Below are 17,925 nucleotides of genomic sequence, written 5' to 3'. Positions count from 1 at the left end.
AAATAATTGACTTCATCAAAATAATAGTCACCAAACTAATTTTAAAATAGCTAAATATATCACCAGAAAAGTTGAATTCCAACAAAATAAATTATTTTGAAATTAAAACTTCTTGATAAAAGTAACATAGTAAATTGCATTAACCCTTGTGATGTTAATTTCAGTTGAATCAATTGTAAAAGACAAGTACAATGTATAAAAAATCATTGAGAAATTAAATTGGTTTAGTATAGTTTATAGCAGAAAATATTTTCTTGATAAAATTTCATCCCTGATGTTATAATTTTGATTTGAAAATGTATATTCATAAATGCAGTGTCGGAATATCATGAGGTCAAAATATTGGTATCAAAATCTCCTGGGTTGTTGTCTGCAAAAGAGAATAATGTATTAGGTTGACACACACACAAAAAAGTGGCAAAAACTGCAATTACTTTTGCACCAACCTAATAATTGTGTTTTCATCACAGAGTTTTTAGGAAGTGTTTTTTACACTTTAATGTACGTAAAGTCATGGGAGGGGGCTTGTCGTTTTTTGGGGGGCAGAGCATTTTCATTTCCAACAGTTTCCAGGTGATGCTGATACTGCTGGTTTGGGAACAAACTTTACATACTCTCTATACCATTTTTTGGCATACTAATCTTTGAGGTGCTTTTTCTTCCAATAGCCAATGCCTACAGCTTTTTGAGAGGACTGGCCTCAGGTTGCAGCATTGTGGCTTGCTTTTTCACATAGAGATCTAGGGTGCCTGAGAATTTATATCTCCCTACCCTAACCCCTTAACATAGCCCTTAACCAATGGGCTGCAGATGTCAGGGTATAAATACTACAGATCCTGAGCAAGACTACACTGAACTGTGCTTACACTATTTCCAGGTGTTCTCTGCGAGATAGAATCAAAGTCAGTTTTACTGGACAATTAGCAAGAGATGTCTGAGTAGAGTATTGAGGACAAAAGCTTGTCTGGAGTAAGTTTGAGAGAGTTTGGGAAGTGAAAAAATGAGAAGCTGTCATGGACAACTCACACAGGACATTGGGCTATAAAAGGGATCAGAGAAACCAAGCAGTGCTTGGTGGAGGAAATGGAGTCAAATAGTTATTTTTTGAAAGGTAAGAGAAAATATAGCATGTTTGTGTGTTGCCAGGATTTATTTAGTAAAGAGAGGTAATATAAGGATAGAAAGAGAGGATGTATACTCAGAGCAATGATGTGCTTGAGTGCATGAGAGGGAAATGGAGTAGATACACAGGTAGAGAGGTAGCTTTATATAGAAGAATCAGTATTTCATCTATTAACCATAAAATGCTTTGAGATAATCTAGAAGTCTTTTTTCTCTCTCACTTCTCATATTGTATTAGCTCCTATATTCTGCCAATTCTCTCTTCTTAATATTTTTTGAAACTGCCTGCCCTTTCTCTGCACTCCCACCGTCATAGCCTTAGTTCAGACACTCATAAGCCTCACCTAGATTTTTGCAGTGACATCCCACATGGTGTTGCTTCCAGTCTTACTTGGAGTATGTTCGAGAGAGATTGGGTGGTGAAAAAATGGGAGGCTGTCATGGACGACTCACTTGGAGTATCCTCATCAATCCATTCTCTCATTCTCCATGTCACTAGACATCTTTGTAAGATACGTATCTTAATATCTCACTTTCCTGTCCAAAATCCTGCATTCGGTCTCCAACTGAATGAAAATTTTAGTTTATTGGCTCCAAACACAAAGCCTTTCATGATCCATTTACTGATTATGTGCCCGGTTTCTTCTCCCACCACTCATCCTGCTACCCTTTGCAATCATGTAGCTATGAGCCTCAAGCAGTTCCTCTAAATGTACCACACAATCATACACCTCTGTCTTCACATTTTTGTTCCTTTTTCTCAAAATAGTCTTCTTCCACATGCGTGTATGGCCAATCTTTGTTTACCTTTCATACCTCAGCTCACAGGCATTATTCTTCCTGTTAGTCAAGTGAATGAATTATGCTTGAATGTGTTGATTATAGCACCAGTCTAAATTCTCAGTTTTCCCTGGCCAAACATATTTTCCAATTTGAGATTTGAAAAATTTGTCCCAGAGAATGGTAACTGGTTAGTTCATACTGAAGTGTGAATCAGACTTCACCTTACCAGGGATCATTTACATTTTCTCAAAGGAGTTTGAAAAGTAAGCACAAACTGTGTTGAGGAGTGCTCACTTTTTGAAAGTTTCTGCCAAACAATAACATCCATATATTCAAGAGGTCTTGGAAAGACATCTCTTGCCTTTACAAGTCTGCCTGCAACCCACTTTCTTAGGGGAAAAGAGTATGATCACTAGAGGGAATAAGTATGGGATAATGCTCCCAAACCTTTGGAATTGAGATTACAAGGGAAGGTGGAGACTTTGCTGCAATTTATCGATTTATTTTGGCAAATACTAAATAGGGAAAGTTGTACCTGTTCATGCCAGCAGCTCTACAGAGTGAAATGTGAAAAGTGTCTAGAACAATAATTGCCACGACGAAACAGAAGTGCTGTATTGCTTCAAGGAGCAAAGTCAGAAAAACTCCTGACTTTTCATTCAAGTGATGCTCAGAATCAGACTCCATTAAGGCTTTTGATGGGGGCGGGAGGCGGGGGTACCTAGGACTATTGCCCTACAGACGAAATAGCAATGGAGCTATAAAAGGAAAAAGCTGGAGTCTAGCCCCAGGGGGTAACTGAGAATCCAAAGAGCGTAAGAGAGTGAGGAAAACAAGAAAGATGTTGGGGAAACACCCAGACCATTACAAAACTTGCCAACTGCCACCAAAAGTGACAAATGTACTATGTGAGCTTGTAAATGTTACAGGGGGAAGCAGTTATGATATATCTGAAAGCCGTCATAACGGTACCTTTTGCCAAAGACTAACATTTTTACAAAGAGGTTATAAAGCAACCTCTGTAATGATTGTACTTTCCTGAAATTTCTTTGGGGAAGGGGATTGTTTCTCTTTAAAGTTCTCAAGGCTTTGGTTTTAGAGCTTATCTGCCTTTTAATGGTTTGCTGTGACTGCCTCTTTAAGAAATGTTTTTACTGTTACTGCTCCATTTTAATCTTTCACTTTGTATTAACAAAATCAAAACCAGCACAATTAGATACCTCCTGATTTTGATTTGTTTTAATACTAAGAGAATGTTTGAAATGGCACAAGTGGTGGGGGAAATACTTCAAGCTGTGGTGGCTGCAACATTGGAGTTCTAGAGGCAAACATCAAAAGATAGCTTGAAAGACAGACCAAAAACATCCAAACCGATAATTCTTTACATTTGTGCGTGTGTTTTTTTATTTGTTTTGTTTTATTGTAGTCTTCACAATTAAAGCAAGAAGATCATGTAGAGGGAAAAAGAGGCTTGTAAGTTCATTTCAGTCATGCAATTTAAAATGAAATCAAATGGACTTTGTCCTTGGCCTTGAAAATGGACAATCAAGCCACATATCTATAACTCCAAAAATTATTTACTAGACTATCCAGGCAGCACTCGGTGCCCAACTGTCTTTTTTTGTTAGAATAAATGAAAAAGAAAATGAGCAAGATGCAGAAAACAGGATTATAATTAAGCTACATTGATCCAAAAACCCACCGTTTCTATTTCTGTACTGGACATCCTGAACAAAATTGAAAGCCTAGAAGCAAACCGAGGGGAGAGCTGCAAGTGATAGTAATTCGGCCGCAGAGGGCAATAAATGAAATGAATAAACGGGTCTTTGCAACATCACAGCAGTCAGAATCAGCAAGAAGTGGCTGCAATTGTTCACATGTGGACAGTAGTATCAGAATTATGAAACAGCCTGCAGGCACAGTGGCTCATGCCTGTAATCCTAGCATTTTGGGAGGCCAAAGCAGGAGGATCACCTGAGGTCAGGAGTTTGAGACCAGCCTGGCCAACATGGCAAAACCAGTCTCTCCTACAATACAAAAATTAGCCAGGCATGGTGGCGCACACCTGTAATCCCAGCTACTCAGGAGGCAAGAGGCAGAGGTTGCAGTGAGCTCAGATGAGATGGTGCTACAGCACTGCAACCTGGGTGACAGAGCAAGACTCCGTCTCAAAAAAAAAAAAAAAAAGAATTATGAAACAGCCAAGGATGCAGTGTTGGAAATGTTACCTTTGTTCTTTTTTTTTTTTTTTTTTTTTTTTTTTTTTTTTTTTTTATTGTTCTTATTCTATTTCAAGTCCGGCAGCTAAACAGAAATCCTACTGTGTTACACAGCCCTTGTGCCTTCAAGGAGAATGCTTTTAGGGTGAAATCTGGGTGTCTCTGGCATATTTGATTTTCCTCTCGCCATTCATTTAGATAGATTTTCATGTTACTGAAACACAGTAAGTATTTGGTTTTCTGGAAGAGGCTCTTATGGTCCTTTTATTAAATAAATAACGAATAGCTGGACATGCTGGGAAATATGTGCATTCTGGTGTCTGTGGGATAAAACAGTGAATGGAAATGATGTATGAAACATGAGCCACCCCACTCTTCTTCTCTGTAGGGCATCTCAGTCCACCAGTCTGTCTCTCCTCTTACTCTCGTCTTCAGGATTACAGGGTGTGGAGTGGGTGGAGTGGAGACAGAGAAAGGGGAGATTAAAAGAACAAAGTGTCTTTATTAGAAGACATGTTGCCTTAGAGTCATTGAATTCACAGGACCCTGGAAATAGTGTTCTATATTGAAGGGCACTTTCTTTTATACTGTATATACTGCAGACAGAGCCAAGAATTTCCCTGCCAGAGCTCCCTCCCTCCCGTTATTCTGTTGAGGTATCCAACCAAAGGAGGGATCTGAATTTCCAGCTATATAACAGGACAATCCCCCTCTACCCCAACTCAACTTAAACTCTTCATCCCCAGTCTATACCGTCTAACCAATGTCTGAACATGGCAGACTTTCTGGGTAAAAGGAATAATTTTTCTGTTTCATATTATTAAATCCAGAATCTTTTCATTTGAGTTTCATTAAAAGGCTGGAGTTAGCGTTTCCTTTAAAAGGTTCCAGAATGGGCCAGTTAGAATGTCAAAACCTTTCCCTGGTTATCAAGCATTTAATCATGATAAATAAAGGCTCCGCTTTTAAGTCACTGCACCAGCATACTTCAGTGACACGCAGAAACTTCAAATAGCAGGGAAATAATCTTCCACGTGTCCTGAAACAACATTTCCAAAAGAGAGGATGGGGTTACAGTCACTACTGGTAGCAGCTCTGGGAAAGCTGGAAAGAAAGAATAACTAACAATAAAAGTGTACGACAAGGAAGAAGGCTAGTTGTTTCTACAGAAGAAAAGACTAGCTAAAAATTGCCTAGGCACAGAATTCCCAAAGGTTAAATTGCTGTGACACCTTTTCTGTCCTGAAACTTTACGAATTTTCAAATATTGTTAAAGAGATTTTCTGTTATTAGTCCTAGCCTGACCATACAGTTTAGGGGTGGGGCAGTGTCCATGTAGGAACACAGTGGGAGTTTAAACTAATCCTGCTATTAAAATAATTTCCTGAAAATGCACACGCATCACCTTTCATACAGTGTATTTGTGAAAGCGGTTATTGTCAAGGAAAGCATTTGATTTCTAACCAGGCAAAGCAAGATGTGTAAAACTTAGCAGCCACAAAAAAATTTCATAATGCTAAAGTTTCACAGGCTTGAAAGTTCAAATACTTTTAAATATCACGCAGCTTTTCTTCTAAAATATTCCATCTCTTCAACTAGAGTGAAATATAGAGAAAGGCTTAAAACTCAGCATTAAATTATTATCCTACTACATATATACACACACACTATATATATACTTTTTTTTCTATAGACCTCCTCTGTGAACGAATCCTATTATATACTTTTGTTTAAATGTTGAATACTCTCATTTGCAAGGTCTAGAAGAACAAAAGCTGCAATCACTTATTGAGGCGCTCTCTCTCTCTCTCTCTTTATATATATATACACACACACACACCTTATTAAACAATTTTATTAGGTAGACATTACTATGCTCATTTTACAGATAAGAAACTGAGATTTGCAAAGTTTGAGTAACTTGCTCAGCTTAAGTGATTCAGAATCCAAACTTGGATCTATCTCTGCTATTCTGCCAGAGTGAACTTCTTGCAAAATAAGTTTCATTCCCTTTATAGCTAAGAGATTCACCTCAACGGATCCTTGAGAAAACTTTGCTTTTTTTCCCTCCCATTTGTCTTGATTTGCTTAGCCATGAAGAACTCAAATAGCAATGCCAAGAAAACAGTGTCTAGGTCATTTATTGGCAGCTATGGTTTTTGGTTTACTGCTTCCTGCTACTCACTCTTCAGCTACTCCAAAGACAGCCAGTGGGTTCTGGCTCTCACTCTACTTTCCCAGTTCCTCTGATGCTTTTGTAGCCATGATTGAAACTAGCAGCTCCATGGTTACCAGGAAAAACAAACGAGCCCCAGAGCTTATACCAGCCCTGGGAGCACTTGCCGAACAGATTTTGAAAAGGAGTGAACTCAGTATAGCTGCAGAGTTCCATCTGGAAATTGGCACTGATCGCAACATTAGCAGCATGTCCTGCCTGTCTTTAGAAAGCCCACAGATCCTGCAGCACCAGGCAAATATTCACTCACTCTGGACCCCTCTCAGAAACATGTGAGACATATTGGTATCATGATGCTTATTTTACTGACGGAAACTCGGAAACTCCCAAGCTCATGGAGAGAGGCGAACATGTGCACATTTCCATTTGAGGGTTAGTCAACTACAGAGCTGAATTAGAAGGGCATTCTTTTTTCAAAATCCATCCAGTTAAAGACAACATCTTAGGGTTTCAAAACTCTGGGATTGGCTTAAAAATTTTTTAAGCCTCAACTAGAAGAACAAGGTAATATGAAAGCCTGTTTAGAATATTATATGAATAAAAATAGTAGTGTATTTGGAATAAAAAACACTAGTGTATCTTATTTTTCTTGAACAATATCATTCCTGTTAGCCTGAGGGTACCTGGACACAAAACACGTACTGCTGTGCAAAATCTTATGAGATTTCTTAAAGAGAGAATGATGAGTAATTAGATTACTCCAAATGTACAATTGGAAGTTAAATCTCTTTCTCTAGATATAGATCACTCATTTAATCGAACAATTGGTAGTTAGGTAGATAGCTAGAGATATATTTCTGAGAACAAATAACGAGTTTTGGAATACTGAGAGACCCAACAATCTATTGTCCAGACATAATTATATAAAGATCACTTTTATATTTCAGTGAGTATTTTATTAACTTTCTAGAGATGAATTCAGGCTTTGAGATCCCAAGTTCTCCTGCACTCTGGAAAGCTTTCTAGTGGCCTGGCAAGAGGTAGACAGAAAGACTAAATGACCTTATGACACTTTTGGGAACTTAATTTATAGGACTAAGTTCTAAAAGATGTGGTGTAGGTGAGCAATAAATGTTATGCTTTTTGAGTGTTTACTGTGTTTAGTCATAAATTGAATCAAATCAAATCAAATGTTAATAATAACTTCCCTTTTACCTGAGAATAAAATATTTGTATTGTTATATTTTTTCCAGGTTCAGCTGAAATTGTTTTCCTCTTCCTGCCATTAAGTTACAGATACCAAAATTGCAAGAAACTCTGCTCTTAGTGGGGTGGTTACTAAACATTTTTCATTAAGTGCTGCATCTTACAAATTTTTCAAGACTACATCCTTAACATTTGAATATTTATTTATAATAAATAATATATAGTCAGAACAATAGAAAAATTAAAGCAAGACGATGACATTTTAAAATAAATTATATCTTATTTTGCTTATTAATAGAATGTCATTAATGACAGTGGATGTCAATTTCCAATAGACAATTTCTTTTGCCACTGCCTTCTTATCAGTGTTTATTGTTTTATTGTTTTAATGTGTCAGACAAGGAGCTCCTAGAAGGAATTGAGGGAGTGCCAGCTCTGTCATTTTCCGGTTTTTTTTTTTCTTCAACTTGTACTTTTATTTTTTTCTTTTTGAGATGGTGTCTTGCTCTTGTTGCCCAGGCTGGAGTACAATGGCATGAGCTCTGCTCACTGCAACCTCTGCCCTCTGGGTTCAAGCAATTCTCCTGCTTCAGTCTTCTAAGTAGCTGGAATTAACAAGCACCCGCCACCACTCCCAGCTAATTTTTTGTATTTTTAGTAGAGATGGGGTTTTGTCATGTTGGCCAGGCTGGTCTCGAACTCCTGACCTCAGCTGATCCACCGCCTTGGCCTCCCAAGAATTTGTACGTTTTTAGTGCTAAATCAAGTCATAGTTTCTTTTGCAGAAGTTCTTTCAAGCCACTTGCTTATTTGTAAGTTGTTTTTGAAGACAAAATGATGTCATTCACAAATCATCGTAGCACATACTGGGCAAACAAGGGAGGCGCCACATCAACCTTTCCATGCTGTGGGCTTCCCATTCTGTCCCAGGAGACAAAGGGCACTTTTTCTACATGGTAAGTGAGCAGCTGATACAGATATGGAGTAGAAACATGGGCATCAATCCATACTTTAAATATTAGTATATGAGTAAAGCTGAATTCCTTTTATAAAAAGGTTATATATATATATGTATATACCCATATATTAATGTAAGTTCATATATTTTCATCCCACATATCAATGGTTAATAACACGTATGCTCATTCTAAATTGCAGACATCCCACCCTACATAGGAAACCAATCCCTAAATGTAGTAACAGTAATGACATCAGTACTGCTTATAAAAATAATAACTACTGTTCAATGAGCATTTATTAAGTGCCATGTACTGAGTTAGGCAATTACATATAGTCAATTTTTACAATGTCCCCAAGTAGTGGTTTTATTTATTTATTTATTTTATTTTGAGACAGAGTCTTGCTCTGTCTCCCAGGCTGGAGTGCCATGGTGCAATCTTAGCTCACTGCAACCTCCGCCTCTTGGGTTCAAGCAATTCTCCTGCCTCAGCCTCCCAAGTAGCTAGGATTACGGGCACCCACCACCATACCCAGCCAATCTTTTTGTATTTTTAGTAGAGACGGGGCTTCAGCATGTTGGCCAGGCTGGTTTGAACCCCTGACCTCAAGTGATCCACCCGCCTTGGCCTCCCAAAGTGCTAGGAGTAGAGACCTGAGACACTGTGCCTGGCCTATGACTATTTTTATAGGGGGAAAACTGAGGCTTAAAAAGAAAAATAACATAGTCCCTGAGTGGTTGAGTAATTTATCCAAAGTCACATAATATTTGGTGGCAAAGCAGAATCAGAATATTCTGCGCCCCATGAGACCGTATTCTTTCTGAGCAAAGGAGAATCTAGGAAAGAATATGCCATTTGCTCATCTAAAATTACCTTCAAGAAAACCCAGCCTTTTGTGATGTCTGAGCCAGGAATACTGATCCTTTTAAGTGTCCCCAATTTATCGTTTGCTGTTGGTATTCATTTAACAGAGATGAAGCTTTACTTTCACAATTAAAGAGATGATAACATCCAGACTGACTCATTTGTATTAGCATGCAAATGAGCAATACCCTACAGACTCTTCGTTGAGAACAGTGGAAAATGGGGGACCAGAAAGCTCTTGGGTACATGAAGATTGGCGGAAGTGCTGGAGAGCCGAAAAGGGCTCAGAATGGAAGATTTGGATCCCTAATGCCTATTTCCCACTTTTGCCTCAAGCCAGACCTACAAAGGAAATATGTTGTAAATTTTATGTCCTTTTATATCCGCTTTCTTTCCCTATGTTGTTTGTCTTTCTATGTAAACCAGTAGTCACCCTGGATCACTGTGACTCTTCTATCAATACAGGCCATCAGCCTGCTAGGTTCTGTGGTTCTGTGGTTTCTCTGCTGTGTTTTCCTCAATTCTTCTTGCTCAGTTTGTTCCCCTTGTCATCTGCCCACAGGAAGGGTTCTTCTAAGTTTAGATTCAAATTAATTTACATTTCCCACAAACCTGATATTTGTCTGATTTCTCTTATAAATTATTTACACTAGAAAGACTGACTCATAAAACTGGATCCAAAAATAATGTTATTTTCATGTGTTAATTTTTAAATGGATGCATAGATCATAGTTTACCCCATACATATAGATATATATGTATATGTATATATTTTCTGTTTCTATTTTTGTTTTCAGTTTGCTTTTGTCCATGAGGCTCCCCGGTATTTGTATGTGATTGGAGAAGACATGGCATTCCTTATTCTTTATATTCATCAGTCAAAAGCATTTTTTAATTCAACAATGGTCATTAAATGGTTCATTAAATAGTCATTAAATGGTCATTAAATGGTCCATTATAGGCCAGTAGGGGATATACACACACACACACACACACACACACACACACACACACACATATAAAATATAGATATATAATATGTATAATAAAGATATATACATATTATATATCTATATTATATTATGTATATAGATATATACACATATATGTATTATATATTATGTAATACATATATTATATATTACATATAATATTATGCACTATATGTATTATGTATTATAGTATTAATACATATAGTATTATATATATTATATTGTGTATATAGATATATGCATATTATATATCTATATTATATATATCCCCTACTGGCCTGTAATATAAATATGTAATATGTGTATATCTATATTATACATATAATCTGTATTATGTGTATGTATCTATAATATATATAATCTATATTATGTGTGTGTATATATATATATTCCCTGCATTCTAGAGTGTTTCTAGAGGTGATGATAGACAAACCTATTGTTATAAAGCAAAGTCCATTGAATGCTGAAGCAGAAGGACAAAGTCCTCAGTTTCTGGAAGGAAGTAATCACATTGACTGGGAAGACTGACTGAAGGTGAGATGGATAGGCTAGAGGTACCTCTTGGCACGACTGTCTAGCTCTACATAACTACTCCGAAACACAAAGGGCTGCTTTCCCTACATAGTGATCCTGGCCCTTTGTCTTAGAAAGCGATTCAAAGATGGGTATCTGATCCAAGCTGGAGCCATCAGTATCCCTTCTTCCACACTTTGGAATTTTTAACTAAGAAGCAGAGACTTGGAGTTGTCTGAGGGAGAGCCACGTAATCATGCGGTTGTTTAAATCTGCGGGCTGTCATGCCAGTTTGAGTTCAGTGCCTTGCTCTGTTACTTTATAGCAGTGTAGTCCTGGGAAATTTATGTAACCTCTTTGTCTTTAGTTGTTTGTTTATTTAGAAAACAGGAAAAATAATGTGAACTTTCTCATACAGTTGCTATGAAGTATAGATTAAAGAATCTATTGGAAGTGTGAGCCAGGCGCGGTGGCTGACGCTTGTAATCCCAGCACTTTGGGAGGCTGGGGCAGGCGGATCACCTGAGGTCAGGAGTTTGAGAACAAACTGGCCAACATGGCAAAACCCCGTCTCTACTAAAAATACAAAAACTAGCCTGGCGTGGAGGTGCACACCTGTACTCCCAGCTACTCAGGAGGCTGAGGCAGGAGAATCGCTTGAACCTGGGAGGCAGAAGTTGCAGTGAGCAGAGATTATGCCACTGCACTCCAGCCTGGGCAAGAGAGTGAGATTCCATCTCAAAAAAAAAAAAAAAAAAAAAGAAAAAGAAAAAAGATATGCTATATATTCAATTAATGTTTGTTCTTAAAATTATTATGACTCCCATTGTTATTAAAGAGGCATCTCAGAAACACCATTGGTAGGTCCACGAAGCACCCCTTTCATCAGGGATTGGTTAATCATCAGCTCCCCTTTGGGTCTTTCATTATCCTTCTCCATAGAAAACAATAATAATAATGTTTTGCTTAAGTTATTCTGGTTTGAATTATTGTTACTTGAAACTAAAAAAAAAAAAAAAAAAAAAACTAGATCTAATAAGGTAGTAGAGTATAAAAAAATCTTTCTTCCTCTTCCTATTTCCTTTCTTGCTATCATTATTATTGTTATTGCTTGTGGTTATTTTCAGGACATTAAAAAAGAAATTAATTCAATTCTCTCCACAATTTGATTAGATATGGATACAAATTAGCAAAATTTATTATCACTGTAAACTCTGACACAGATGACAAAATAAAATAAAAAACAAACAAAATCAAGATGGTTGCAGATGACCTAAATCTGTAATGGAAAATAAATAAATAAATATATATATATAATACATACTATATTTACATACTATATTTGTATATATATAAAATACATACTATATTATATATAATATAAATATAGATAATACATACTATATTATATATAATATAAATATATGCATACTATATTACATAAATATAGTATGTAATATAATACATACTATATTTACATATTATACTATATATTACATATGGTATGTAATATAATACATACTATGTTTACATACAAAATATATATTTTATATATTTTATATATAATGTATACAATTGGTGGCCATATTCTATATGCCGTTTAAAATTAGAGACCTCCATATGCTACAGTTCCACAGAAGTACTACGTTATTTAGGAAGAGAAACATCCAGCATTCAGAGTGATCCATATATGACTGCCTTTGAAAATGCAGGGGAGATATAGCCATATGATGAAAAATACTAGATTAAAAAGGATTGATTTCCACACACACTCCCAGAAGTCATCAATTAAGTCAACCTCATGGCTATTCTTATGATAACCCAAATCACTGGTTATTATGACTTCTAAAGAATTTTGCCCTAGAAAACATACCCTCAATAGTTACACAGACACCTACACCTTGAAACTGCACTCTGGTTGGATGTATATAAAGTAACCACTTTTTATGAATTTAATGATGTATTACCCAATCTGTAATTCATTTATGAAATAATTCAGTTCTGGCTTTATTGTACTCTGGCCCACGGTTTTATTTTTTTCTTGTTCATTCACTTGTCTAGCCTGGCTTCTGTCTTGATCAAACAACGAAGCAAAATAAGAAAGCAGAATAAGATGAAAACAAAGCAAAACACAGTAAGAAATGAAAAACATGAACTTGATACTTATTAGTAGACATTCTTATTGGATAAATATTCCAGAAGAGATGCTCCATTTTACGAATTCTGGCTGTTAACAAGATCAGAATTATAGTATTGTTAAGACTCTTTCTTTGGCAAAAGAAAGAAATCCACCTCAGAGGAGTTTACATTAAAATAGGGTTTATTAATATTTGTGATTAAAAAGCTAGAGGGCTTCCCTGATCTCCCACTGGATTCAGGTGGTGAAATACGGTCATCAGAGCTGTCTCTACACTGTTCTGTTCTTTTGTCTGCCAAAGTCACCTTGCCTCACTCAGTTATTTAGGCTTTTTGAGTTCCTGCTGCATAGACCATAGTGAAATGTTGTCTAACAAAGGGTTAGGCAGGGAGACAGCTGAAGGGATAAAATGTAGTGACAGAGATAGATGGTGTGTACCTTGTTTCTTTTTTTCCCTTCATTCTTTTGGTTTTATAAATATGTGGAGATTATATAATAAAAATTACTGCCATTAGTCAAATGCTTCCTCAGTCCCAGTCTGACACTAAGTCTTCGGGGAGAAGTGAGAGGGTTCACCCTTACCCAGGACCTAGAGAATTTGCCATAGGATGTCTAGTGAAGATTATCCGGACTTGAAGATTGTTGTTCACGTTTTTATCACACAAATTATGTGTGGCTCTAAAAGGAAACAAATTCTCCCTTAATACATTTCAAAGTGAATGCTAGAACAACACAAAGCAGCTTGTTTTTGCTAGAGATATATAAATATTTATATATAGAAATATATATATTTGAGACAGAGTTTCCCTCTTGTTGCCAGGGTTGGAGTGCAATGGTGCGATCTCAGCTTACAGCAACAACCTCCACCTCCCGGTTTCAAGTGATTCTCCTGCCTCAGCCTCTTGAGCAGTTGGGATTACAGGCGCCCACCACCACGCCCAGCTAATATTTGTATTTTTAGTAGAGATGGGGTTTCATCATGTTGATCAGGTTGGTCATGAACTCCTGACCTCAGGTGATTCACCCACCTTGGCCTCCCAAAGTGTTGGGATTACAGGCGTAAGCCACTGCACCTGGCCTCCCTCTGCTTAAAGATGTAGTTACCCTGGCATACAGATCTCACTCTCTTTTCATCACCCTTTTTTCCAGGAAAGTTAAGCTGTATCTTCCTTGATGTAGCTATGAGTTTCTGTAGAAATTCCAGATATAGTATGTATGTTGAGCAAAATAATAATAATGATTATAATAATTTGTTTATGTTTTAAACTTCCACCTAAAGAAAGGAAGTTTGATGGCAATCTAGGTATAGGATATCATATTTTACATTCGATTGTACAGCTTTATAGTCTACACAGTTTTCAAAATTTTATGTTTTGCTTTCAAACAAGTGTAGAATATACCATTTAAAACCCAAATTTATTTTATACTAATACTCCGGCATTCAAAGTTCCACAAGTTATGTATGACTCTAAAAGAAAACAAATCCTTCTATAATACATTTTAAACTGAATGTTAGAACAGTTTCAACAAATATGAAGCAGCATGTTTTTGCTAGAAAATAAAAATATTTTTACTTTGTTTAAGGATGTGGTTACCCTGGAACACACAAAAATCTCTTTTTAGACAATAACTTACTCATAAAGAAAATTTAGAGGGAGATCTTTTCCTTCATGGGAAAAATATCCTGATTTAAAGTACTTCAACCAAAGGAAATTTCTCCAAGTTAACTGAACTTAGGGCATCCAGCTCGCAAGATAGTTAATTTTCTAAAGGAAACTACTTTTCCTTATATGGAATTCCTGTTGCAAATGCATTCAGGGATTCAAAGGAACGATTTTGACTATCTGAATTCATCAGTAGCATTTTATCTGTGTGACTATATCTTTATGTTGGGGAAAAACAAACAAAAAACCAAAAAAACAAAAAACTTATCTCCTGCTTACCAAAAAAGGAATCTGGAACAACATAAAAATTTTTAAATTCTTAATTTAGCACTCTCAGCCTTTTTTGATAAAGCTGTCAAATATTACTTACCTTAAAACAGCAACGTGATATAGAGGAGATGAAAGCCAGACCAAGGGCAGCCTTGCTGTGGAAAAATTTAAATATTCAGCACCATTATGCAGCATAATCTGTCCAGCTAGTTTACTGACCTATATATATTATGACCATTCCTTTCAACCTCTTGTGCTGGGCTGCATGGATGCATAGAATGCAGCTCTGGAAGGCTGCCTTCCCTGCAAGAAACTGTTGATTCACTTAAGAATATCATACAGTCAGGGGGACTGCATGAACCCAGTTGAATGTAAGTCATGTTCTAACCCGATAGTAATAAAAGATACTATGTTAGAATTTTTTAAAGGATTTCTTCAATTTATGTCCAGGCCACACATTTCAAGTACAAGATTATCTGAATAATTCCATTTATAACTTTTCTGACTTCATTGTGTACTTCTCTCTTCCTACCAAACCCACCCTTACCCCAGCTAACAGACCACAGGAAGGGCTTGGTTTTGCTATAAATATATTACTGATCACCAAATATGTGACCAATATAGACAAATATGTAACCAACTACTTGTTGGTTACCCTTATTATCACATTGTGCAATACTGATGGTGCACTAACCATGTGTCAGATTAACTTTGTTGTAGGTTATATTTGGATATAAAATGAAAACTGTTCATGTATTTTCTAACTTAGTGGTTCCTTGTTCAGATGACTCTGTTAACTGGTGGCAACTTTAGAAAATTAGAAGAGACCAATGTAACTTTAAATATTAATTGGCTCAATGTTTCTAACCTCATAGGCATTAGAATACAAGTTCCCGCAGGGAAGAAATTTTTGTCTGCCAAGTTACTACCATTTTCTCAAAAATGAGCAGTTCCAGGGACATAGTAGGTGCTCAATAAATATAGGTCGAATGAATAAATGAACTACATGTAAGAATTATTTTGTTTTAGCAAGATCCATATGGAAAAGAATTGTGAGTAGATGCCATGAAAATGTCTTCCCTAAAGGTCATTTAGAAAATAAGCTAGATTGAAGATAAAATAGTAGTTTCATCTCATTTGCCAACCTTGATTGAATAATAGTGATTTTATTGGACACTAAGTTGAGAAGGATTCTGTGGGTCATCCAAGCTCAGTGGGAAAGCGTGCCATAATGATGTCTGCTGTGCAAGGCAATCATGATCCATATAACAAATATTTGCTATTCCTGAAATGTTTTCTTATCTTACTGGGTATATACTATTCAGATTTTGCCATTCTTAGGGAAGTTTCTCATATAGTTGAATTAATACCATCCATTATAGATACATATTGATCCTAAGATTTACACAGAAATTGATTTAATTTCCTCTTCCCTATAAGTTTCTGGCATGTTGACAAAATCCAGAACAAAAAAAGTCTATCTCTTTCTAAGAAAATTTGTTATAGATACCTGTGCTCTACTAGAATGTGTAAGGCATTATATGATTCTATTCTGTGCTACCAGTTTTAGGAGAATATTAACATAACACTCTTTCACCTACAACACAGTTCCAGGCCTCCAGCCTCATTTTAGCATAATTCCAAGGTTCCAGGGTAATTGTCCAAGTCTGTTGAAAGCTGCTTTCTTGCAATGCATTTTTTCTACATTCTTTGTATTTGCCAGAATGAACAAAACTGATTTTTGTCAGCTGTCAAATGGAGCAAGATGTCAGAGGGGAAGAAAAAAAAAACAACAACCTTTTTCCATACTTACTTTCAATTCTTGTAACAAAAGTACACGATTAGGCCATTGGTTGTCTGCTCTGGGGAGAGGTTTATGTTTCCAATATCGCATAGCACACTCATATCTAAGCAGACTGGAAACAGTGCGAGAGTCACCAGGAAGACTGGCAATTTTGCTTTATTCAGATGGAGCCAATAAGCTATTGGCACATTGGGAACAGCAGCCTGAAAATTCTAAATCTTTTAGAAGTGGCCGCTCTCTTAGGTGGTATCCAGTGATTCGAACAGGCTTTTTTGGCATTTCCAGATGAATTGTGGGATGTGCTGTTGTTAAATTTGCAGGTCGTGTTTGTGAGTCTGTGGCACACACACACAGCCTGTCTATTCCACTGCACGACTTGTTCTGCCAGCACTTCTCAGCTTTGACCTGCTAAGTGATTCAGACTGTTTATTTAATCACAAGTTTGAGTCTCCTTTAAGTTAAAAAAAAAACTACCACTTAGGCAAAATATGGCAGATCATAGGGTGGTTTATAACCATCTTAGCCTGTAAATTCAAACCAATATTTTTTTTATCAGAATTAGATCAGTCCTGCCAGTTCAAGTTTCCCTTAGCAAATGTTATTTCTATGACACTCTAAGTGTTTTTATTTCCACTGAAATTGACTCAGACTACGTAAAGCTACAGTACATCTGCACATTTTTGGTATGAAGAGACTTTTTTTAGGACCTATATTTAATTTGTGTTCTAATTATACCGTGTAGTAACATACCTTCATCCTCCAGAATGGTCTCCTTCCCCTTCATCTCCCACAAGAAAAAAAAAATGGCCTTTGGGAAATCTCATAGACGCAAATGGTGGAACGATTAACCTGGAAGCCAAAGCAACTTGATCTGCTGCTATTTCACTGGCTTTTATTTGCAACAGCACATAATGTTTATCTCACAAAAATTGGCTCCCCGTATCCCAGCCAATCAGTTATGTTGATTGTGAAGCTCAAGATTTTTACTGGACTGGTAAGGCAGCCCCAGACGCTGGGCTTGTGGCATATAAGTAAATACTCCCTAAGGGTGAACCTAATTCAGGTGTTATTTTATTGGCATTGGAGTTTGGATCCTCATTCTTTTTTGCTCTTATGGATGAAGATAGTTACCCAACTAACTCTCCTGGTCATTGCTAATGTGCTGGTATGTTTCAGAATCATTTGGGGGTGCCTGTTGAAAATGCAGAATGCGAAT

General features: G+C 36.6%; 1 long non-coding RNA gene across 1 annotated transcript; it reads right to left on the bottom strand.

The window, feature by feature from the left end:
• Window positions 1-278: 278 nt before the first annotated feature.
• On the bottom strand, window positions 279-17,575 carry LOC115899627. The gene is made up of 3 exons (XR_004059251.1): window positions 17,460-17,575; window positions 15,006-15,060; window positions 279-370 (listed from the first exon to the last, which is right to left on the bottom strand). It is a non-coding gene; the product is annotated as an uncharacterized LOC115899627 (long non-coding RNA).
• Between the last annotated feature and the right edge of the window lie 350 nt (window positions 17,576-17,925).

This window comes from Rhinopithecus roxellana, chromosome 9 (assembly GCF_007565055.1).
Source record: "Rhinopithecus roxellana isolate Shanxi Qingling chromosome 9, ASM756505v1, whole genome shotgun sequence".
In the NCBI taxonomy this organism is placed as follows: domain Eukaryota; kingdom Metazoa; phylum Chordata; class Mammalia; order Primates; family Cercopithecidae; genus Rhinopithecus; species Rhinopithecus roxellana.
The sequence above is the reverse complement of the archived record's forward strand: the minus strand, read 5'-3'. Positions and strand labels throughout refer to the sequence as shown.